Raw genomic sequence first — 24,229 nt, 5'->3', positions numbered from 1 at the left:
GCTGTGACTTAGATAAAATTTTGTGTTGAATAAGAGTGGAAAAATGGACATCCTTGACTTGTTGCTGGTATTAGAGAAATGCTTTCAACTTTTCACCATTGAGTATGATGTTGGCTTTGGGTTTGTTATATATGGCCTTTATTATATTGACATATGTTATCTCTATACCAGGTTTTTAAGAGTTAAAAAAAATACTTATTTCTGCTTTCATTGGGTCTTTGTTGCAGCATGTGGGCTTGCTCTAGTTGCAGCGAGCAGGGGCTACTCTTCAGTATGGTGCAGAGGCTTCTCATTGAAGTAGCATCTCTTGCTGTGGAGCATAGGCCCTAGAGCTCATGGGCTCAGTAGTTGTGGAAAGTGAAAATGAACCGCTCAGTCATGTCCAGCTCTTTGCAACCCCATGGTCTGTAGCCTGCCAGTCTCTTCTGTCCATGGAATTCTCTAGGCCAGAATACTGGAGTGGTTTGCCATGTCCTCCTCCTGGGGATCTTCCCAACCCAGGGATAGAACTCAGATCTCCCACATTGCAGGCCCATCCTTTACCATCTGAGGCACCAGGGAAGCCCAAGAATACTGGAATGGGTATCCTATCCCTTCTCCAGTAGATCTTCCTGACCCAGGAATCAAAATCACTGGGGTCCCCTCCATTGCAGATGGATTCTTTACCAGCTGAGCTACATGGGCTTAGTTGCTCTGTGGCATGTGGAACTTTCTTAGACCAGGGATTGAACTGTGTCCTCTGCATTGACAGATAGACTCTCATCCAGTGTACCACCACTTTTAAAAATTAAGTTTTTAGTCATTAAAGGATATTGAATTTTATCAAATTATTTTTCTGCATCTACTGAGATGGTCCTTTGATTTTTATCCTTGGCTTTGTTAATGTTGTGGACCACATTGATTTGTGGATATTGAATCTTCCTTGTGGTCCTGGAACCAATTCTGGTTGATAATTATGTATGATACTTTTAATGTATTGTTGAATCCAGTTTGCTAATATTTTGCTCAGGATATTTGCATTGTGTTCATCAGGGATACTGGCCTGTAATTTTCTTTCTTTGTAGTGTCTGGTTTTATTATCAGGGTATGCTGGACTTGTAGAGTAATTTTGGAAGCATTTCTTTCTTTTAATTTTTTGGAATAGTTTGAGAAGACTAGTTATTAAATTCTTCTTTAAATGTTTGGTTGAATTCCCCTTTGAAGCCATGTAGACCTGGACTTTTGTTTATTCAGTTCAGTTCCGTTCAGTTCAGTCACTCAGTTGTGTCCGACTCTCTGTCATCCCCTTCTACTCCTGTCCCCAATCCCTCCCAGCATCAGTCTTTTCCAGTGAGTCAACTCTTTGCATGAGGTGGCCAAAGTATTGGAGTTTCAGTTTTAGCATCATTCCTTCCAAAGAAATCCCAGGGCTGATCTCCTTCAGGATGGACTGGTTGGATCTCCTTGCAGTCCAAGGTCTCAAGAGTCTTCTCCAACACCACACTTCAAAAGCACCAATCCTTCAGCACTCAGCTTTCTTCACAGTCCAACTCTCACATCCATACATGACTACTGGAAAAACCATAGCCTTGACCAGATGGACCTTTGTTGGCAAAGTAATATCTCTGCTTTTTAATATGCTATCTAGGTTGGTCATAACTTTCCTTCCAAGGGGTAAGTGTCTTTTAATTTCATGGCTGCAGTCACCATCTGCAGTGATTTTGGAGCCCCCAAAAATAAAGTCTGACACTGTTTCTCCATCTATTTGCCATGAAGTGATGGGACCAGATGCCATGATCTTAGTTTTCTGAATGTTGAGCTTTAAGCCAACTTTTTCACTCTCCTCTTTCACTTTCATCAAGAGGCTTTTGAGTTCCTCTTCACTTTCTGCCACGAGGGTGGTGTCATCAGCATATCTGAGGTTACTGATACTTCTCCCGTCAATCTTGATTCCAGCTTGTGCATCTTCCAGCCCAGCATTTCTCATGATGTATTTTGCATATAAGTTAAATAAGCAGGGTGACAATATCCAGCCTTGACGTACTTCTTTTCCTATTTGGAACCAGTCTGTTGTTCGATGTCCAGTTCTAACTGTTGCTTCCTGACCTGCATGTAGGTTTCTCAAGAGGCAGGTCAGGTGGTCTGATATTCCCATCTCTTTCAGAATTTTCCAGAGTTTATTGTGATCCACACAGTCAAAGGCTTTGGCATAGTCAGTAAAGCAGAAATAGATGTTTTTCTGGAACTCTCTTGCTTTTTCGATGATCCAGCATATGTTGGCAATTTGATCTCTGGTTCCTCTGCCTTTTCTAAAACCAGCTTGAACATCAGAAAGTTCACGGTTCACGTATTGCTGAAGCCTGGCTTGGAGAATTTTGAGCATTACTTTACTAGCGTGTGAGAAGAGTGTAGTTGTGCGGTAGTTTGAGCATTCTTTGGCATTGCCTTTCTTTGGAATTTATTTATTGGGAGTTTCTAAATTATGATCATTATTATGATTTAATTTCATTACTAAAGATAAGTCTTTTCAGATTTTCAATTTCTTCCTGATTCAGTATTGGATGATTGTATGTTTCTAATAATTTATTTCCTCTAGGTTGTCCAAATTTTTTGGTGTATAGTTGCTTACAGTAATCTCTTACAGTCCTCTGTACTTCTGTGGTGTCAATTGTAGGTTTTCCACTTTAATTTCTGATTTTACTTATTTGGGTCTTTTTTTTTTTTTTTGAGCAGACTGGGTAAAGGTTTATCAATTTTGTTTATGTTTTCAAAGAACCAGCTCTCAGTTTCACTGATCTTTTCTATTGTTTTTTTAAAATTTGTATTTCACAATTCTCTTACTTACACTCTGATCTTTATTATTTGGGCTTCCCTGATAGCTCAGTTGATAAAGAATCCACCTGCAATGTAGAGGACTCCAGGTCAGTTCCTGGGTTGGGAAGATCCACTGGAGAAGGGATAGGCTACCCATTCCAGTATTCTTGGGCTTCCCTTGTGGCTCAGCTGGGAAAGAATCCATGTGCAATGCAGGGGACCTTGGTTCGATCCCGGGGTTGGGAAGATCCCCTGGAGCAGGGAAAGGCTACCCACTCCAGTGTTCTGGCCTGGAGAATTCCATGGACTGTATCGTTCATAGGGTCCCAGAGAGTCAGACGCGACTGAGCAACTTTCACGTTCTTTATTATTTCCTTCCACAAACTTTGGGCTTTGTTTGATATTCTTTTTCTAGTGTGTTTTGTTTTAAGATTAGATTATTTGTGATTTTTAGATCTTTCTTATCTCCTGGGATAGTCATTTGTCACTATAAACTTTCCTCTTAAATCAGCTTTTGCTGTGTCCTATCGATTTTAGAAGGTTGTTTCCATTTTTTTGTCTTAAGGTATTTTTTATTTTTCTCATTGATTTCTTCATTGAGCCATTGGTTGTTTAGTAGCATGTGGACTAGCTTTCACATGCTTGTGCTTTTTTTCTAGTTTTATTTGTATTAATACATTTGATCTTTGAGCAACATAGGTTTGAACTGCATGGGTTCATTTTTACACAGTTTTTTTTTTTTTTTAAATGAGTGTATGTTTGGCTCTCCATATCCATGTATATAGAGTCTGTAGATATGGAGGGCTGACTATAATTGACTTGAAAATTTATGCATTTCAGTATCCTTGGGGAGTCCTGGAACACATTCTCTGTGGATACCAAAGGATGGCTGTCATTGATTTCTAGTTTCATACTTTTGTAGTTGAAAAGGTATTTGATATCATTTCTGTCTTTTTAAATTTATTTCCTGTAGGCTGAATATAGATAGTTTTTTTTCCCCCCATCCATTCAGCCATCCTATGTCTTTTAACTGGAGCAGTTAGTCCATTTAAATTTAAAGTAATTATTAACCAGTATGTACTTATTACGATCTTTAAATTGTTTTCTGGTTTTTTTTTTTTCAAGTTGTTCTTTGTCCCTTTCTCCTTCTCTCACTTTCTTCCTTTGTAATTTGATGATTTTCTTTAGTGTAAAATATGGCATCAAAAACAGCAAACATTGCCCCAGAGTAAAAAATTGTAGTGCTTTTAGAATGCACTCAAACTGTCTATTTGTCAGGCTAAATTGTTATATATGAACTCTGTGTATGTGTGTGTGTGTGTGTGTGTGTGTATACATATACCAGTGCAATTTTTCTTTCATAAATTTTCTTATTTTTAGTTATATAGCCTTGTCTTTTCTGGTTAAAGAAGTCCCTTTAACATTTTTTGTAAGGCTGGCTTAGTGGAGATGAACTTTTAAAAAATTTAGTTCAGTTATTTTATTATGGTAAAATACATATAAAATTTACCATTTTAACTGTGTTAAGTATACTCTGCAGTGATATTAAACACATTCATAATACTGTGCAACCCGTCAGCATCCATCTCTGTAATTCTTTTTATATTGCAAAACCAAGATTCTATTTCCATTAAACAGTAACTCCTTATTCCCCATTTCCCCCAGAGCCTGGTAACTGCCATTCTACTTTCATCTCTAGTATTTTGACTACTCTTAAATACCTCATGTAAGTGTGATCATGCAGTATTGATGAATGATTTTAGCTTTCACTTGTCTGGGAAACAATCTCTCGATCAATTCTGAGTGGTAACGTTATTGGGTAAAGCATTCTTGATTATAATTTTTGTTTCAGCACCCTAAATTTATTGTGCTATTCACTTTTGGCCTGTGAATTTTCTTTTGAATGACCAGCTGATAGTCTAATGGGGTTCCCGTATACGTAACTAGTTGTTTTCCTCTTCTGCTTTTAAGATCTCTTTAACTTTTGATACTTTAATTGTAATGAGTCTTGGTGTGGGTCTCTTTTGGTTCATCTAGTTTTAGTTTGAGACTCTGTTTTGTGGACTTGAATGTCTGTTTTCTTAGGGAAGTTTTCAGCTAGTATGTCTTCAAGTGGGTTTTTCTGTCCCTTACTCCACCTGTTCTCCTTAGAGATCCCAATAGTGTGAATGTGAGTGCACTTAATGCGTCAAAGGTCCCTTAAACTATCCTCATTTTTTAAAATTCTTTTTGTTTCTTAATGTTCTGATTAAGTGATTTCAGTTACCCCGCCTTTCAGCTTTCTGATTTGTTCTTCTGCATTGTCAAATTTGCTTTTGATTTCCTCTAGTATATTTTTCACTTCCTTTATTCTTCAGTTCTGATTGGTCCTTCTTTATATTTGCTTTCTTGAGATTCTCACTGTGTCCATCCATTATTCTCCTGAGTTTGGTGAGAACTTTTATGACTCTTTAACACTTTATCTGGTACACTGCCTATTTTAATTTCATTTAGTTCTTTTTCTAGGGTTTATTCTTGTTTCTTGCATGGAGGGTATATGTAGAGGGTCTTCTGGGGACTCACTAGCACAATTTCTCCTGGTTAGCAGAGCCATGTGCAACTTGGGCCCTTCTGTTGTGGTTGAGATACAGAAAATGCTCTAGGAGGACTGCTGGGAAAGGCTAGTCCTCTGGACCTGGAACCACTTTTGGAGGGGCACTGATACCACCTGTGGCGACCTGCCAGGTGGGATGGAGTGGGAGCACCAGATATGCTGCCAGCTAGGCCACAGAAAAGCTGCAATCAACTGAAAACAATTTAAATATACAGAGTATGTTCTCTGACTAGAAAGGAATTAAGTTAAAAATGAATAATAGAAAGATAGCTGCAAGTTACTATATATTAGGAAATTAAATGGTATTTTGCTAAATAATCCATGGATTAACAGAAGCAGAAGATATTAAGAAGAGGTGGCAAGAATACACAGAAGACCTGTGCAAAAAAGATCTTCATGACCCACATAATTATGATGGTGTGATCACTCATCTAGAGCCAGACATCCTGGATTGTGAAGTCAAGTGGGCCTTAGGAAGCATCACTATGAAAAAAGCTAGTGGAGGTGATGGAATTCCAGTTGAGCTATTCCAAATCCTAAAAGATGATGCTGTGAAAGTGCTGCACTCAATATACCAGCAAATTTGGAAAACTCAGCAGTGGCCACAAGACTGGAAAAAGTCAGTTTTCATTCCAATTCCAAAGAATGCTCAAACTACCACACAATTGCTCTCATCTTACATGCTAGCAAAGTGACACTCAAAATTCTCCTTGGACTGCAAGAACTGTTGCTGAAGCTGAAACTCCAATACTTTGGCCACCTGATGCGAAGAAGTGACTCCTTGGAAGAGACTCTGATGCTGGGAGGGACTGGGGGCAGGAGGAGAAGGGGACGACAGAGGATGAGATGGTTAGATGGCATCACTGACTCAATGGACGTGAGTTTCAGTAAACTCTGGGGGTTGGTGATGGATAGGGAGGCCTGGCATGCTGCAGTCCGTGGGGTTGCAGAGTCGGACGTGACTGAGTGACTGAACTGAACTAAAAGAGGAAGAAATTATATCTCAAACTGGGTGAAAAATGAAAGTATAATATATCAAAATATGTGAAATACTATCTAAATCAGTGCTTAGAGAAAAATGTATACCTTTGACATTGAAAGTGTTAGTTGTTCATTTGTGTTCAACTCTTTGCAACCCCATGGATTGTATCCCAACAGGCTCCTCTGTCTGTGGAATTCTCCAGGCATGAATACTGGAATGGGTTGTCATTCTCTCCTGCTGGGGATCTTCCTGACCTAGGGATCAAACCTGGGTCTCCCTCATTGCAGGCAGATTCTTTACCATCTGAGTCACCAGGGAAGTCCACTTTTATTAGAAAAAAAAGATTTGACATCAGTGATCTAAATCTCTAAGAAGCTAAAAAAGAATAAATTGAAAACCAGTGTAAGTAAAAGAAAGGAAATAATAAATATAGTAACAGAAATCAGTTAATTAGGAATGGAAAAACATTATAGAAAATCAGGTATCAATATAATTTTTTGTTTGTTTTAAATTTTATTTTATTTTTATTTATTTTTTTTGTGTGTGTAATAAAGTTTTATTGAAGTATAAAGGAGATAGAGAAAGCTTCTGACATAGGCATCAGAAGGGGGCAGAAAGAGTACCCGCTTGCTAGTGTTAACAATGAGGTTATATAATCCAAAGAATGTCTGGAGGTTATAAAGACCTCATCAGACCTACTCCCATAATTTACATTTTAAGACAACACTGTCCTTACAATATTGTATTAGTTTTGCCAAATATCGAAATGAATCCGCCACAGTTATACCTGTGTTCCTCATCCTGAACCCTCCTCCCTCCTCCCTCCCCATACCCTCCCTCTGGGTTGTCACAGTGCACCAGCCCCAAGCATCCAGTATCGTGCATTGAACCTGGACTGGCGACTCGTAATTTTTAACCCTTTAAGAAGACTGAGGAAGAAAAAGAAGACGGACTTACAAAATACGTTGTCTTTGACTTGCTTCTGTGATTTCTGGATTCCATATATTATTGTTTCTAAATTTATCATTTTGGTAAAGAATCCTCTTGCCAATGCACGAGATGCAGGTTTGATTCCTGGGTCAGGAAGATCCCTTGGAGGAGGAAATGGCAACCCCCGCTAATGTTCTTGCCTGGGAAATCCCATGGACAGAGGAGTCTAGTGGGTTACAGTCATGGGGCTGAAAGTATCTGGACATGACTGAGCATGCACATATTTTGTGATAGGCCATATCTGCTAGCTTCTTGAGGAAAGGTCCCTGGGTATAAATGTTCTCAGTTTGTGGAGGTGAAACTATATGATTTTTGTCATCCAATTTACTTGTCGTTTGAGGAAGTATAAAATTCTAGACTGGAAACTAGTTTTTCTAAGAACTCTGAAAGCATTGCTGTTTTGCTCTAACATCTCTTTGGAGATGTCTTATGCCATTTGATGACATCAGTCTTTCATAGGTCAACTTTTTTTTTCCTCTTTATAGAAACTTTCAGAGTTTTCTTTTGCACCTGTTTATTCAAGTTTTTATTACATTCCTTGAATCCATTCAGTCTGGAAACTCGTTTTCTCCAATTCAAGGAAGACTTCCATGTGTACTTTTTGTTTTGTTTTTTATGATAATCTACTTCCTTCTACTTGCTCTTATTTTTTTCCATAAAGAGCTCCTGTTGGGTATTGGACCTTTGGATTAGTAATATTTTTTTTCTGTTGATCTCTTTATCTTATTTCCAGGAAATTTCTTTATCATCCAACCTTATTGCAGTCATCTAATGTTATAATAAATTACCCCAAGCATAGCACCTTATAATAATTGTCTTATTAGCTCTAGTGGTAAAGAACCTGCTGCCTTCAGATAATGTAAGAGATGTGGGTTTGATTCCTGGGTTGGGAATATCCTCTGGAGAAAACGAATGGCAACCCACACCACTATTCTTTCCTGGAGAATCCCACGGACAAAGGAGCCTAGAAGACTGCAGTCCATGCGGTCTAAAGAGCTGGACAGGAATGAAGTGATTTAACACGCATGCATCTTGGAGATACTGTAGCTTTGACTCCAAACCACTACAGTAAAGTGAATATTGGAATAAATAAGTCACATGAAGTTTTTGGTTTCAAAATGCATATAACAGTCATGTTTACATTATCTTCTACTCTGTTAAGTGTGCCATAGCGGTATGTCTAAAAATTAATGCATATTTCTTAATTTAAAAATATTTTATTTCTAAAAAAAGCTAATCACTATCTGGACCTTTAAGAAATGTTAATGTTTTTGCTGGCGAACGATCCTGCTTTGATGTTGATGGCTGCTGACTCATTGTGGCAGTGATTACTGAAGGTTGGGTAACTGGCCATTTATTTATGCTTTTTTCCTAAGCACAAAATTTTTTATTTAATATATGACCAGATATCTGAAATGGAGAAGGAAATGGCAACCCACTCCAGTATTCTTGCCTAGAGAATCCCAGGGACAGAGGAGCCTGGTGGGCTGCCATCTGTGGGGCTGCACAGAGCTGGACATGACTGAAGTGACTTAGCAGCAGATATCTGAAAATATCTCTACCCAATTTCAGAAATACAATTATGTATTAGGAAAATATTGCCCTCATTTTAGCCTATTAGCAGGGTTCCTTGTTAATTGTGTTCTAAAAAAGAACAGTATCTGAAAATTATGTGATTAGTATGCACACAAGCTAAACAAAGGATTTTGTTTTGAAATATAAAAATAAAAAATAGAAAAAATTACATAGGATGCAACTTATTAATTACTGACAGTTTGTATTATTACACTTGTGTCTAGAGAATCAAATATTACTTCTGCATTAGGGTCCCTGAGAAACTCTTCATTGACTTTTGAGGCCCTGGGCAACTTTACATGAATTTTTTCTTTTTTAATAACTGTTCTTTTTTAGGACCTTTTAGTCTGGAGAATTTTGGATACTAAGATATATACCTAAACTGCCATTGTTGCCAGTGAAATAATAAAGATGAGATAAGAAGTATGAGGGCTTCACGGGTGGTATTAGTGGTAAAGAACTCACCTGCCAATGCAAGAGATGTAAGAGACACAGGTTTATCCCTGGTTTGGGAAGATCCCCTGGAGGAGGCCGTGGCAAACCACTCCAGTATTCTTGCCTGGAGAATCCCATGGACAGAGGAGCTGGGCCTGCTACAGTCCATGGGGTCACAGAGAATAAGATATAACTGAGGCAACTTATCACACTCCAAATGTATGAACATGGCATAGAATTTATAGGAGATAACAGATAAATCCATGTAAAAGTGAAATGACTTTCTCAAGGCCACATTATTCTAGAAGCAAAACTGCCACTTGAGTCAATTCTATTTGAAGAATTGAATCAATTCTATTTGAAAACTAAATCATGACTGAATCTAAGTAATTACCTGTGGTGACTTTTCTTGCCCTATTTCAAATATTCCTTTTCTGTATTTATGGACTTTAATTTTAAACTATATGAGATTAGTTTGCCCATATCTACGTTGCCCAGATCTACCAGAAGAATCACAGGGTATGGCAACTATAGCCTTGTGACATGTATTTTATAAATCATAAGACTTGAAAGTCAAATTTACTCTTTGATACACAGGTTGAAGAATGGGCATTGTGCTAGCAGGCATGAAAACAACCTCAATCTCAGAGTACATCTCCATCAGCACTCTTGGTGATTAAGTGCATTGTCAGTGAGCAATAACATTGTGATGAGAATCTGTTTTTGAACACAAGTTCTCAACAGTAGGCTTGGAATATTCAGTAAACCATGTTGTAAGCAGATGTGCTGTCACTTAGGGTTTTTTGTTCCATTTATAGAGTGCAGGCAGAGTAAATTCAGCATCATCATTAAGGTCCATAGGACTTTTAAAATAGTAAATGAGCATTGCCTTCATCTTAAAACACCAGTTGCATCAGCCTCTAAAAGGAGAGTCAGCCTGTCCTTTGAAGCCAGGCATTGACTTTTCCTCTGTAGCTATGAAAATCCTGGATGGCATCTTCTTCCAACTGTCTTCCAAACTGTAGAAGACAGTTTCATCTACACTGAGAATCTGTTTAAGTGTAATCACCTTCATTAATTATTTTAGCTAGGTCTCAATAACTTGTAGCTTTTACATCAGCACTTGCTGTTTCACTTTACTTTTTTATGTTCTGGAGACGGCTTCTTTCCTTAAAAGAATCAGTGTTGCTAGCTTTAAATTTCTGTATATTTTCCACTCTTCACAGAATTGGAAAGAGTTATCTAGGTCCTTCCTCTGGATTAGGCTTTGGCTTTAGGGAATGTTGTGGCTGATTTGATCCAGACCACTACAACTTTATCCATAAGGACAATAAAGCAGTCACTTCCACAGAGACACAAAGTGAATACATACTATTGGGAAAAGGGTGCCAGTAGACTTGCTTGACATATGGTTGCTGCAAATCTTCAATGTGTGAAAAAAGGCAATATCTGTAAATATCAAAAAAGTAAAGTGCAATAAAATGAAGTATGCCTGGTATATCTCATAATTTTGTGGGCCAAGAATTTAGGCAGCACTTAGTTATTCCAAGTGATATTGATGGAGGTTACTTGTATTAAGCGGTTAGATGTGCTGGTCTGAATGGTCTAAAATGGTTTTACTCACATGCCTGGAGCATCAGCAGGAAGTCAAATGCCCACTAGTGTGTCTGCTTGTAGCCTCTTGAACATGGTGCTGTAAGCGTAGTGAGATACCCTACATGGTGACTGTGGTGCCCAAAGTTTGTGCCAGGAACTTCAGTGATAACCTATAGAAATCCACCTTTATGACTTAACTGCGGAAGTCCCAAATATCACTCCCACTACATTTCATTGGCCTATTAAGGCCAACCCCTCCTCCTGTCAATGAAGGAAATGGCAAAGAATTTGTAGACATCTATAATCTGCCACATATTTAATTACTAAAAATCCTTTTTTATTTTCTTGAATTACTTTTTCCTTTTCAGGGAACTAACATTTTCTTTTTTCCCTTTTGTATGAATATATTATTTTTTAGTTTTATTTTCCTTTGTTTCTCCTTCTGTATTCTTACCACATTTTCCTCTGTTAGGTTGACCCATTCTTTTATTCTGGGTCTGGAGATCTTGATTTCCCTTTAGTGTTTAAGAAGGAGGCTTTTAAAAATTTGATTTGAAACTGTTGGTAGGGGAAGGACTTTTGTCAACTGGTTTGCCTCATGGAAGGCAGTAGAGCTAGGTCCATCTGTTTTGTGAGCAGTTCTAAAAATGTCAGATCTGTCTCTTAGCAAGTCAGTGTCTCCTGTGATTAACTTCTCCTATGAGGCCTGCTCCTGAACTTGGGACCAAAATGGAGAAGGGAGTTGTCTGTTGACTTTCTCATACTGATCTGCAGTATTTCCCCTGTTTCTGGGCCCAGTGGGCCTGCATGTTAGTGCTGTCGTTCACCTCTTTGTACACAGAAGCCCTTTTGTGGACTTTCTCCAAGGAGCAAATCTCAGTTTCTGCTGCAGTTAGATCGGGTTATAGAGGTACATGTTGTGAAAAGGTTTCTGGGATCTAACTTCTCTATGTAGCCCAAGAAGCTGTCACTTCTGTGTCTTTCCTGTTACCCTCAGGGACACCAGGTCCCTCCAGGCTTGAACCTTTTCTATTACTATTTCCTCCTGTGGGCATTTAGACGTCATCTTTCCACACTCTTTGGCGTTGCCTTTCTTTGGGATTGGAATGAACACTGATCTTTTCCAGTCCTGTGGCCACTGCTGAGTTTTCCAAATTTGCTGGCATATTGAGTTTAGCACTGTCACAGCATCGTCTTTTAGGATTTGAAATAGCTCAACTGGAATTCCATCACCTCCACTAGCTTTGTTCGTAATGATGCTTCCTAAGGCCCACTTGACTTCACATTCCAGGATGTCTGGCTCTAGGTCAGTGATCACACCATTGTGATTATCTGGGTCATGAAGATATTTTTTGTACAGTTCTTCTGTGTACTCTTGCCACCTCTTCTTAATATCTTCTGCTTCTGTTAGGTCCATACCATTTCTGTCCTTTATCGAGCCCATCTTTGCATGAAATGTTCCCTTGGATCTCTAATTTTCTTGAAGAGATCTCTAGTCTTTCCCATTCTGTTGTTTTCCTCTATATCTTTGCATTGATCTCTGAGGAAGGCTTTCTTATCTCTCCTTGCTATTCTTTGGAACTCTGCATTCATATGGACATATATTTCCTTTTCTCCTTTGTGTTTAGCTTCTCTTCTTTTCTCAGCTATTTGTAAGGCCTCCTCAGGCCTTACAAAAGCAAAAAAAAACATTTTGCTTTTTTTGCATTTCTTTTTTCTTGGGGATGGTCTTGATCACTGCCCTCCTATACAATGTCATGAACCTCCATCCATAGTTCATCAGGCACTCTATCAGATCTAATCCCTTAAATCTATTTGTCACTTCCACTGTGTTATTGTAAGGGATTTGACTTAGGTCATACTTGAATCATCTAGTGGTTTTCCCTACTTTCTTTAAGTCTGAATTTGGCAATACGGAGTTCATGATCTGAGCCACAGTCAGCTCCTGGTCTTGTTTTTGCTGACTGTATAGAGCTTCTCCATCTTTGGCTTCAAAGAATAAAATCAATATGATTTTGGTATTGACCATCTGGTGATGTCCATGTGTAGAGTCTTCTTTTGTGTTGTTGGAAGAGGGTGTTTGCTATGACCAGTGTGTTCTCTTGGTAAAATTCTGTTAGCCTTTGGCCTGCTTCATTCTGTACTGTAAGGCCAATTTTGCCTGTACTCCAGGTATCTCTTGGCTTCCTACTTTTGCATTCCAGTCCCCTATGATGAAAAGGACATCTTTTTTGGGTGTTAGTTCTAGAACGTTTTGTAGGTCTTCATAGAACTGTTCAGCTTCAGCTTCTTCAGCATTACTGGTCCCGGCATAGACTTGGATTTCTGTGATATTGAATGGTTTGCCTTGGAAATGAACAGAGATCATTCTGTTGTTTTTGAGATTACACCCAAGCACTGCATTTTTGATTCTCTCGTTGAATGTGATGGCTACTCCATTTCTTCTAAGGGATTCTTGCCCACAGTAGTAGATATAATGATCATCTGAGTTAAATTCAACTATTCCAGTCCATTTTAGTTCACTGATTCCTAAAATGTGAATATTCAGTCTTGCCATCTCCTGTTTGATAACTTCCAATTTGCCTTGATTCATGGACTTAACCTTCCAGGTACCTATGCAATATTGCTCTTTACAGCATTGGACTTTACTTCCATCACCAGTCACATCCACAGCTGGGTGTTGTTTTTGCTTTAGCTCTGCCTCTTCATTGAGTCTGAGTAAGCCCCAGAATTGGTGATGGACAGGGAATCCTGGTGTGTCGCAGTCCATGGGGTTGCAAAGAGTAGAACATGACTGAGTGACTGAACTTCCACACTCTGCCAAGTCAGTTACCATTCATGAGGCCACTTTGCAGCTTCCAAAATTTAGTGATTTTTATCTGGAATTTCCTCTCATCTTCCATGCTCTCATGGATTTATGCTTTAAAAATTTTATTTGCTGTAATTTTAATGTAGTTTTTGAAGTTATTGGAGAAAAACTCATAAGTTTAATCTGCTGTGATTAGAAAAGAGTCTCAAATATTAGTTTAACCTTTTCTCTCTTTAAAAAGAAGTTTTAGTACTATAGCTGCTATTAAGAAAATTTAAATAGTTGGTTATAGTTCAAAGTTATTGATAAGAGGGAAAAGATACTTTAATTTTCAATTTCAAAATGTTTAGTGGAGATATTAAGAGATAATGAGATTGCTGGGTCATCAGGCAGTTCTATTTCCAGTTTTTTAAGGAATCTCCACACTGTTCTCCATAGTGGCTGTACTAGTTTGCAATCTCACCAACAGTGTAACAGGGTTCCCTTTTCTCCACACTCTCGTCACTACTGGGCATACACACTGAGGAAACCAGAATTGAAAGAGACACATATACCCCAATGTTCATTGCAGCACTGTTTATAATAGCCAGGACATGGAAGCAACCTAGATGTCCATCAGCAGATGAATGGCTAAGAAAACTGTGGTACATATACACAATGGAGTATTACTCAGCCATTAAAAAGAATACATTTGAATCAGTTCTAATGAGGTGGATGAAACTGGAGCCTATTATACAGAGTGAAGTAAGCCAGAAAGAAAAACACCAATACAGTATACTAACGCATATATATGGAATTTAGAAAGATGATAATGATAACCCTGTATGCAAGACAGCAAAAGAGACACAGATGTATAGAACAGTCTTTTGGACTTTGTGGGAGAGGGAGAGGGTGGGATGATTTGGGAGAATGGCATTGAAACATGTATAATATCATATAAGAAACAAATTGCCAGTCCAGGTTTGATGCAGGATACAGGATGCTTGGGGCTAGTGCACTGGGATGATCCAGAGGGATGGTATGGGGAGGGAGGTGGGAGGAGTGTTCAGGATGGGGAACACGTGCACACCCATGGCGGATTCATGTTGATGAAATGCAAAACCAATACAATATTGTAAAGTAAAAAAAAAAAAAATGAGATAATGAGGATAGAGAATCTTGGATAATTATCACCCAAATATACCTGGAATAATTACAGAGAATTTAACTTTTTAAAAAGGCAGTCTATTTGTTACCTTTTTTTTTTTTTCTCAGAAAGTGTTCACATTGATTTATATTGCAGCCATACATGTTTGTTAATCAGATTTATCCAGACTCATATGTAGAAAGAATAACACTAGTGTTTCTGAAGGAACTCAGAATGAAATTGAAACGCATTGTAGTTACAGTTTTCACGCTTGGAACTCTTCTCTTGTCCTTCCCTCTCAAGACAGCATTCTTACCAGTCCAAGAGTTTGTAGTCATTTGCCAAGGCTCTGCTCCTATTATTTTATTTTCACCATGCCTACAACCCCTACTTTGATGTATTCTAGGAGGTTTATTTCAGGCCCTTCCCCAAAGGCATGAGTAATTAGTTCCATTGCTGTTCGTCAAATATGAATCTTAATCACCTCAAATCTGTCTGGGCAAGCTGCTTTAAATATACATGTAAGCATTTCAAGAGTGGAAAGGCAATTTAGACCAAGAAAAAGTGTTGTGGAGGAGAGTTCTCAAGAAAATAGTCCTAGGACATAAAGTAAATGGATGGGAATGTGGCTGGATAGCTTGTCTGGAAGTGACAGAGGTCAATAGGTACAAAAGAGAGAGACAGGTATTTGTGTCATTGGCTAAGTAAACTTTGACTTGTATTCAACAGTGTTTCTTTTTTATTCATTTGAATATGTGATTATTTAAGTTATAATTTAATTGAATATAAACAGTTCAACTTCAGATCAGTTATACCTAAAAGGTCACTTTGCAATCCATTTTCATTTTAGATAAACAGATTTTTTAAAAAAATTATTTTGGTTAAAGAAGTATATATGTACGTCTCAGTTCAGTTCAGTCACTCAGTCATGTCTAACTCTTTGAGACCCTATGGACTGCAGCATGCCAGGCTTCCCTGTCCATCACCAACTCCTGGAGCTTGCTCAAATTTATGTTCATTGAGTTGGTGATGCCATCCAGCCATCTCAGCTTCTGTCATCTCCTTCTCCTCCTGCCTTCAGTCTTTCCCAGTATCAGGGTCTTTGCCAGTGGACCAGTTCATTGCATCAGGTGGCCAAAGTATTAGAGCTTCAGCTTCAAAATCAGTCCTTCCAATGAATAATCAGGACTGATTGCCTTTAGGATTGACTGGTTGGGTCTCCATGCAGACCAAAGGACTCTAAACAATCCTCTCCAACGCCACAGTTCAAAATCATCAATTATTCAGCACTCAGCTTCTTTATGGTCCAACTCTCACATCCATACATTACTACTGGAAAAACCATAGCTTTGACTAGATGGGCCTTTGTTGGCAAAGTAATGTCTCTGCTACTTAATATGCTGTCTAGATTTGTCATAGCTTTTCTTCCAAGGAGCAGGCATCTTTCAATTTCATGGCTTCAGTCACCAGCTGCAGTGATTTTGGAGCCCAAGAAAATAAAGTCTCTCACTGTTTCCATTGTTGCCTCATCTATTTGCCATGAAGTGATGGGACCAGATGCCATGATCTTCATTTTCTGAATGTTGATTTTTAAGCCAGCTTTTTCATTCTCCTCTTTCACTTTCATCAAGGGGCTCTTTAGTTCCTCTTCACTTTCTGGCATAAGGGGTGTCTGCATGTCTGAGGTTATTGATATTTCTCCTGGCAATCTTGATTCCAGCTTGTGCTTCATCCAGCATGATGTACTCTGCATAGAAGTTAAATAAGCAGGGTGATAATATATAGCCTTGACGTACTCCTTTCCTGATTTGGAACCAGTCTGTTGTTCCATGTCCAATTCTAACTGTTGCTTCCTGACATGCATACAGATTTCTCAAGAGGCAAGTCAAGTGATCAGTTCCCATCTCTTTAAGAATTTTCCACAGTTTGTTGTTATCCACACAGTCAAAGGCTTTGGTATAGTCAATAAGACAGTAGTAGATATTTTTCTGGAACCCTCTTGCTTTTTTGATGATCCAGCAGGCAATTTGATCTCTGGTTCCTCTGGCCTTTCTAAATCCAGCTTGAACATCTGGAAGGTCTCGGTTCACATACTACTCAAGTCTAGCTTGGAGAATTTTGAGCATTACTTAGATAGCGTGTGAATTGAGTGCAATTATGTGGTAGTTTGAACAGTCTTTGGCCTTTCTTTGGGATTGGAATGATAATTGACCTTTCCAGTCCTATGGTCACTGCTGAGTTTTCGAAATTTGCTGGTATATTGAATGCAATACTTTCACAGCATCATCTTTTAGGATTTGAAATAGCTTAGCTGGAATTCCATCACTTCTACTATCTTTGTCCGTAGTGATGCTTCCTAAGACCCACTTGACTTTGCATACCGGGATGTCTGGCTCTAGGTGAGTGATCATACCGTCATGATTATCTGGGTCATTATGCTCTTTTTTGTATAGTTCTTCTGTGTATTCTAGGCACCTCTTCTTAATATCTTCTGCTTCTGTTAGGTCTGTACTGTTTCTTTCATTTATTGTGCCCATGTCTGCATGAAATATTCCCTTGGAATCTCTGATTTTCTTGAAGAGATCTCTAGTCTTTCCCATTCTGTTGTTTTCTTCTGTTTCTTTGCATTGGTCACTCAGGAAGGCTTTCTTATATCTCCTTGCTGTTCTTTAGAACTCTGCATTTAGATGAGTATATTTTTCCTTTTCTCTTTAGCCTTTCAGTTCAGTTCTGTCACTCAGTTGTGTCCAACTCTTTGCGACCCCATGGACTGCAGCACACCAGGCTTCCTTGTCCATCACCAACTCCCAGAGTTCACTCAAACTCATGTCCATCAAGTCAGTGATGCCATCCAACCATCTCATCCTCTGTTGTCCCCTTCTCCTCCTGTTTTCAATATTTCCCAGCATCAGGGTCTTTCCCAATGAGTCAGCTCTTCGTATCAGGTGGCCAAGGTATTGGAGTTTCAGCTTTATCATCAGTCCTTCCAATGAATAGTCAGGACTGATTTCCTTTAGGATTGACTATTTTGATCTCCTTGATCTCCAAAGGACTCTCAAGAGTCTTGTCCAACACCACAGTTCAAAGGCATGAATTCTTCAGCACTCAGCTTTCTTTATGGTTCAACTCTCTTCTTTTCTCAGCTACTTGTAGGGCCTCCTCAGACAACCATTTTGCCTTTTTGTATTTCTTTTTTTTTGGGAAAGGTCTGTGTAGTTCTAGCAATACCCAAATATCCATTCTGTCCCTTTAATGGGAATATCTGATTTATTCAGTGTGGCAATGTGCCCAGATAAAAGATTGTATTTCTCACCCTTCTTGACAGTTGGATCAGTCATATGATTATGCACTGGCCAGTTAGATATAAACAGACTTGTTTTATTGGACTTCTTGAGGTTTTTTCAACTTGCCATCAAGAAAAACAATGTGGTAGCTGGTGTCCCATGGCAGCAGGGCAGTATAGAGGGCTGTAGGGTATAAAGATGGAAGCACAAGGATCCTTGACAACTTCAGAGGCCCTGCATCCCAGTTCTTGACTTCTTCTGGGTTTTGTGCAAGGAAGGCACTTTATTTGGACTATGTCATTCAATTATCCACTTGTTACATTCAGCTAGTGGGTAATTCTAATTAATACAAAAGATAACCCATAGAACTTTTGAACATTTGGCTAAAGATTGCAAAATTTTAAAATATTTGTTTTTACCATGAAAGCCATCACCTAAACTAAAAAAATCATTTTCTGTTGAAAAAAAATGTGTAGTAAAAACATTTTTTAGCTTTCATCTTGAAGGTGAGAGGGCCTAATGTAGAGAAGAAATTGAATAAATATTTAAGTGAATCATCATATAAATTAAGGACCTGGAGGACCTATTGTACTTGTCAGTATAAATATACAGAGATAAATGAATATTATCTTTGCCCTAATGAGGTTTCTAATTTTATAAGAGTGGTATAAACAACGGGCATTTATACAGCATGAAAGGAATTAAGCCTCATAGCAGAGGCACATGCAAAGTATTGAATGAAGTGAAGTGAAGTCACTCAGTCGTGTCCAACTCTTTGAGACCCCATGGACTGTAGTCTACCAGGCTCCTCCATCCATGGGATTTTCCAGGAAGAGTACTGGGGTGGGGTGCCACTTCCTTCTCCAGGAGATCTTCCTGACCCAGGGGTTGAACCTGGGTTTCCTGCATTGTAGGCAGACGCTTTACCATCTGAGCCACCAGGGAAGTCCAAAGTACTGAATAGCAGGAAGCAAAGTGACAGGTTCCCTGAGAGTGCCATTTAGATACTGACTGAAACGCACAATGATAAAGGAAAGTAGATTGGGCAAGACTGTAAATTCGTGCTTAAGAATTTTTATTTTGTTGCCTATTTAATTGAGAGAACAATTAATTTTTAGGATAATTCTGATGATCATGTGAGAAATTTACTGGAGAGGCAGAGACTGAAGGCCAGAAGGGAGTACAGTTAGAAGCAAGTCTCTGATTACCTCAGTCTCAGCAGGGAAAGGGAGAAATGTAATCTCACTTCTATGAGTCCTATGAAGTCAAGGCAAGAGGGAAATTTTTTCCTAAAGGGTTAGAAGGTGAGAGTTTAGTGGGCAGAGACAGTATTGGAAAAATAACCATGGATCAACAGAAAGATATAGGAATCACTGTCATGGTCTGAACTGCATCCTCCTAAATTTATGTATTGAACCCCAGTGTTGAGTGTATTTGGAGATAGGGCCTTTAAGGACATAATTAAGGTTAATTCTGGCACTGGTGGTAAAGAATCTGCCTGTCGATGCAGGAGATGCAGGTCCAATCCTGGGTTGGGAAGATCCCTTGTAGTAGGAAATGGCAACTCCAGTATTCTTTCTGGGTCAGTCTCATGGACAGAGGAGCCTGGTGGGCTACAGTCCATAGTGTCACAATGAGTCGGCTACAACTGAGTGACTGAGAGCACACGAGGCCGTTAGAGTGAGTCCTAATGCAATAGGATCGCTGACTTTATAAAAAGAGGAAGAGATACCAGAGATCCTTCTCTCTCTCTGAAAAACCAGAGGCCATATGAAGACCTACGCAAGAGGTCTAGAAGCCAGCAAAAGAACTTCACCCAAAATCAATCATGTGAAAGCACCTTGATTGTGGACTTCTAGCTTCCAGAATTATGATAAATAAATTTCTTCTATTTAAGCCATCTAATCTGTGTTATGGTGTGATGTCAGACTTAGCAGACCAGTCCAGTCATAAGGTTTGACCAAAAAGAATAGAAACAAGGCAGATTCCTGTGTTACTTCTAAGGGAAGAGGTGAGTGCTTCTCTCCATACTCCTCACTCCTCTGTGGGACGGGCACATTGTGTCAGACCGAGTACAGTGATTGAGCCACACTTCTTATATTTCTTTGTTGATAAACAGCAATAACAATGGTACTGACCTCATAATTTTGTTATGGGAGGTAAACAAGTTACCAGTGAAGGTAATAAGCAAAAAGTAATTGCCCAATAACATTAGCTGTTTTTATTTTTATTAATACTGACAGTTTGCACTCGCCCCAGTTTTGTATTCTGCATTCTACCAAACTATAAAGATCTGACTCATAGATATAAATCTGGGAATTGTTGACATGCTTGATTATCTCTATGTGAGTACATAAGTTGGTAGTACACTAAATTCGGTACTGTAATAGATTAAATAATAGCCATGTTCAAAGCCAAGACACCCACCACCGTGCTCTTTACTTTCCATAGCAAGATGCCATAAAAGAATTGTCAAAACAGACTCACATGAATCATAGGCCTTACCCAACACCATGCTACTAATGATTCAAAAGATACAAGCCAGAAGCATGCACACATGTAGTATTCCTTTCCTGAGGGGCCTGAGCCTTCAGAGCTTCCTAATTGTCCCTTTTCCCACACTGGGAGTAGCAAACAAGCACTTACAGTGTGTGTTGTGCGTGTCAGCTCAGTTGCTTAGGTTTAGAGCTGCTTAGCTTTTATATGTGCTTAGTCATTCAGGGTCAGAGATATTACAGCTTTAATTTCCATTCTCTGGTCAGCTATATCCCATAGTTGCATAAATTCCAGATTTATTTATAGTAATTAGTACAGACAGGCACATCCTGCTCAAATCATCTTTTAGGTATGAACTGTACAGATTCTACCTTTTCTTTTTAGTTTTAAACCAAAAAGTTGGTGAGTAGAGGTCAGGATTTCCTCCTTTCCATCCTACAGAGCTTCCTGCCAGAAGGTGAACAGGATAGAGTAGTATTTCAGAGGATGGCCTCTACATCCACCTTGCCTGAATTAAAATCCTGGCTTTGCTCTCATTGGCTGCATATGCTTGCCAAGTTACGTTGTTGGTCATTGCCTCATTTTCTTCTTTTTTTCTTTTGATATGCACAATGGACATAATGAAATTTAACCCAAATTAAATTACTGTGGAATTTAATAAGTTAGTAAATGTAAAGTACCTAGTTTAGAATAGTGCATGAAATATAGTGAGTTCTCAGTACTATTAGCTAACGAGTTTAAATGTTACTATAATTCCAGGAAGAGACTCTATGAATGAGATCTTTTTTTTTGGTCCATCACCATCAATCACTTTCTGCTAGCTCCTCTCTTCTGCTCATAAGTATGCTATAAGCTCTCCATCCTAAAGGGATACTTTCCTGCTCTTTTACAAGTCCCACCTCATCATTTCCAAAGGAGAAGAAATGTTCCTCCAATAAAACAGGGTATCACTTGATTGGTTGAACAGAGAATAGTAACATATCACTGGGGATTGGTCATTTCTCTCTTTACCTCACAAATCTATGTCACAGTTTCCAAAAAGTTCTGGGATGCATTCCACAAAGCTCTAGCCAAGCTCAAGGTCACAGAGAGACAGACTTAGATGGTTGGCTCTAAGCTTGTTGAAATGTTTCTTTAGTGATGTTACTATTTTATTGAATCACCTTTTCACCATCCACACTGGTACAACCTTGATTAAGGCCCTAATCTACTCAGTGCTTAAATAATTATCCCTTAATTAGACTTTCTCACATTTTACTGTTTCTGCTCTTGCTGCTGCTGCTGCTGCTAAGTCGCTTCAGTCATGTCCGACTCTGTGCGACCCTGTAGGTGGCAGCCCACCAGGCTCCCCCGTCTGTGGGATTCTCCAGGCAAGAACACTGGAGTGGGTTGCCATTTCCTTCTCCAATGCATGAAAGTGAAAAGTGAAAATGAAGTCACTCAGTGGTGTCTGACTCTTTGCTACCCCATGAACTGCAGCCCACCAGGCTCCTCTGTCCATGGGATTTTCCAGGCAAGAGTACTGGAGTGGGGTGCCATTGCCTTCTCCAGTTTCTGCTGTTCTATACCCTTAATTTGCTCCCCTGACCTATTAAAATTCAACAATTAAATTAACAATCTGTTTAAGTCATTATCCTGCTTAAAAACAATCTCTGCTTCCAAATTTCCTATAAGATGAAAGCTTTATTCAAGGCTTTTCAAAACTCTTTATTCAAGGCTTTTCAAAATGTGATTTCCAAACTCACTCTTAACTCGTATCATTCACTGCAGCCTATTCAATTCCCCAAACACCCAGATCAATGTCCCTGATCTCTGATGATGTCATATGGTTTTTTGTGTATTTTGTTAATTTTTTAACCCCAGAACTTTGATCACTCGTTTCCCTCTATTTGGATTGCTCCTCCTGCTTTTTATCTCACCTCCCTCTACTTTGAGAGCTTCTCATATTAAACTCATATCTTTGATTTCTGGTTTAGGAAATTTCCCTGATTCTCCTGGGTAGGCAAGTTCTCTTTCTGCAGTTTCACTTGCCACAGTGGTTGTCAACTGTGGAATGAGGGAAGAGTTAAGAATTTCTTGAGGGACTTCCTCGACATATATAACATTCCCGCCTTCACTTCTCCCTGAGAATTAAACATAGTCATTTGATTGGTACACTTCTTTATAGAAGTTCAAGTATATGGTTGTTATTTATTGAGAGGCCTGTTTCCCACTATAGACTAAGCTTCTCAAGAAAAGCAACTATATCTTAGTCACCAACACATCCACCATACGTAATATAGGTGCAATAAAATTATTTTAAAATATAAACTCAGTTCATCAATTTTCACATTAAGACACTGTTTCCAAGCATAGTTGAGGTAATTTCCATCCATCCTGGTGTAGATTCGTATCTAGAATTAACAATACACTTAGTCATTCTGGAGGTTGTACTCTGTGACTTTTACAGGACCATTTGTTTCATTCCCTCTTGTTCAACTCATAATAGTTCATTGTATTAATTCCCTTTCACAGAAATGTTGATGGAGAAATGTGGAAAACATGAGCATGTGTTTATAAAGTATGCTTTATTTGCATCTCAGTCATAATAAGTTTAAGTTCACTGTTTAGGGATCTTCTACAGACACTTTGGATATTTACTTGATTTACTCACAGGTGTATAAGCTATAATTATTAAAATATGACTTTTTTTTTTTGAAAAGCAGAATAGAAGAAAAATGAGAGCCCTCTGGTGGGCAGTACTTTAATTTCCAAGTATCATATATAGTATTTTCCTGATAGAATTTTCTAAAAATTACAGAAACATTATAGTTATAAACTGATCAGTAACTAAAATTAAGATGAACTTTAAAAGTTATTTCAACTCCTAAAGTATAATTTAAGTACATTATTTTCCAAAGAAAATGTCTGATTCTAAGTAACTCTCCTACTAAAATAAAATCAATTAAAATCCATAGGAAAACTCACAAAACAGACAAGAATAAACAAACCCATTTTCTCAGCCTTTCACATTGAGTTTAAATGCAATAGATTCATTAAATTACAACCCAGAAAAATGATAAAATTAGGAGTTTTGAAATGTAAATTATGCAATATACAATGGACAGGTGCATTATCTTTTTATTTTTTCCTAATTAATTTGAAATTCTCAAATCATAAAATTAAGCATTTTGAAGTGAACAGCGTAATGGCATTCAGTTCATTTGCCACCACCTCTATCTACTTCCAAAATATTTTTAGTATCCACAAATAAAAACCTATATCCATTTAGCAGTTACTCCTCTGTCCTTCTTTCCTCAGTCCCTGGCATCCTCCAATCTGCTTTTTTTTCCCTATGGACTTACCTAGTCTGAATATTTCATATAAATAGAATTATACAACATGTAACCTTCTGTGTCTGGCTTCTTTCACTTTCACAGCATAATTATTTTAAGGACTCATTCACACTGTAGCATACATCATCATTACATTCTTTTTATGGCTGAAAAATGTTCCATTTTACATATATATTAATTTTTGTATCCATTCATCTATTGTTGGACATTTGGAT

The sequence above is a fragment of the Bos taurus genome, chromosome 6 (assembly GCF_002263795.3).
Source record: "Bos taurus isolate L1 Dominette 01449 registration number 42190680 breed Hereford chromosome 6, ARS-UCD2.0, whole genome shotgun sequence".
NCBI classification, from domain to species: domain Eukaryota; kingdom Metazoa; phylum Chordata; class Mammalia; order Artiodactyla; family Bovidae; genus Bos; species Bos taurus.
The sequence above is the reverse complement of the archived record's forward strand: the minus strand, read 5'-3'. Positions refer to the sequence as shown.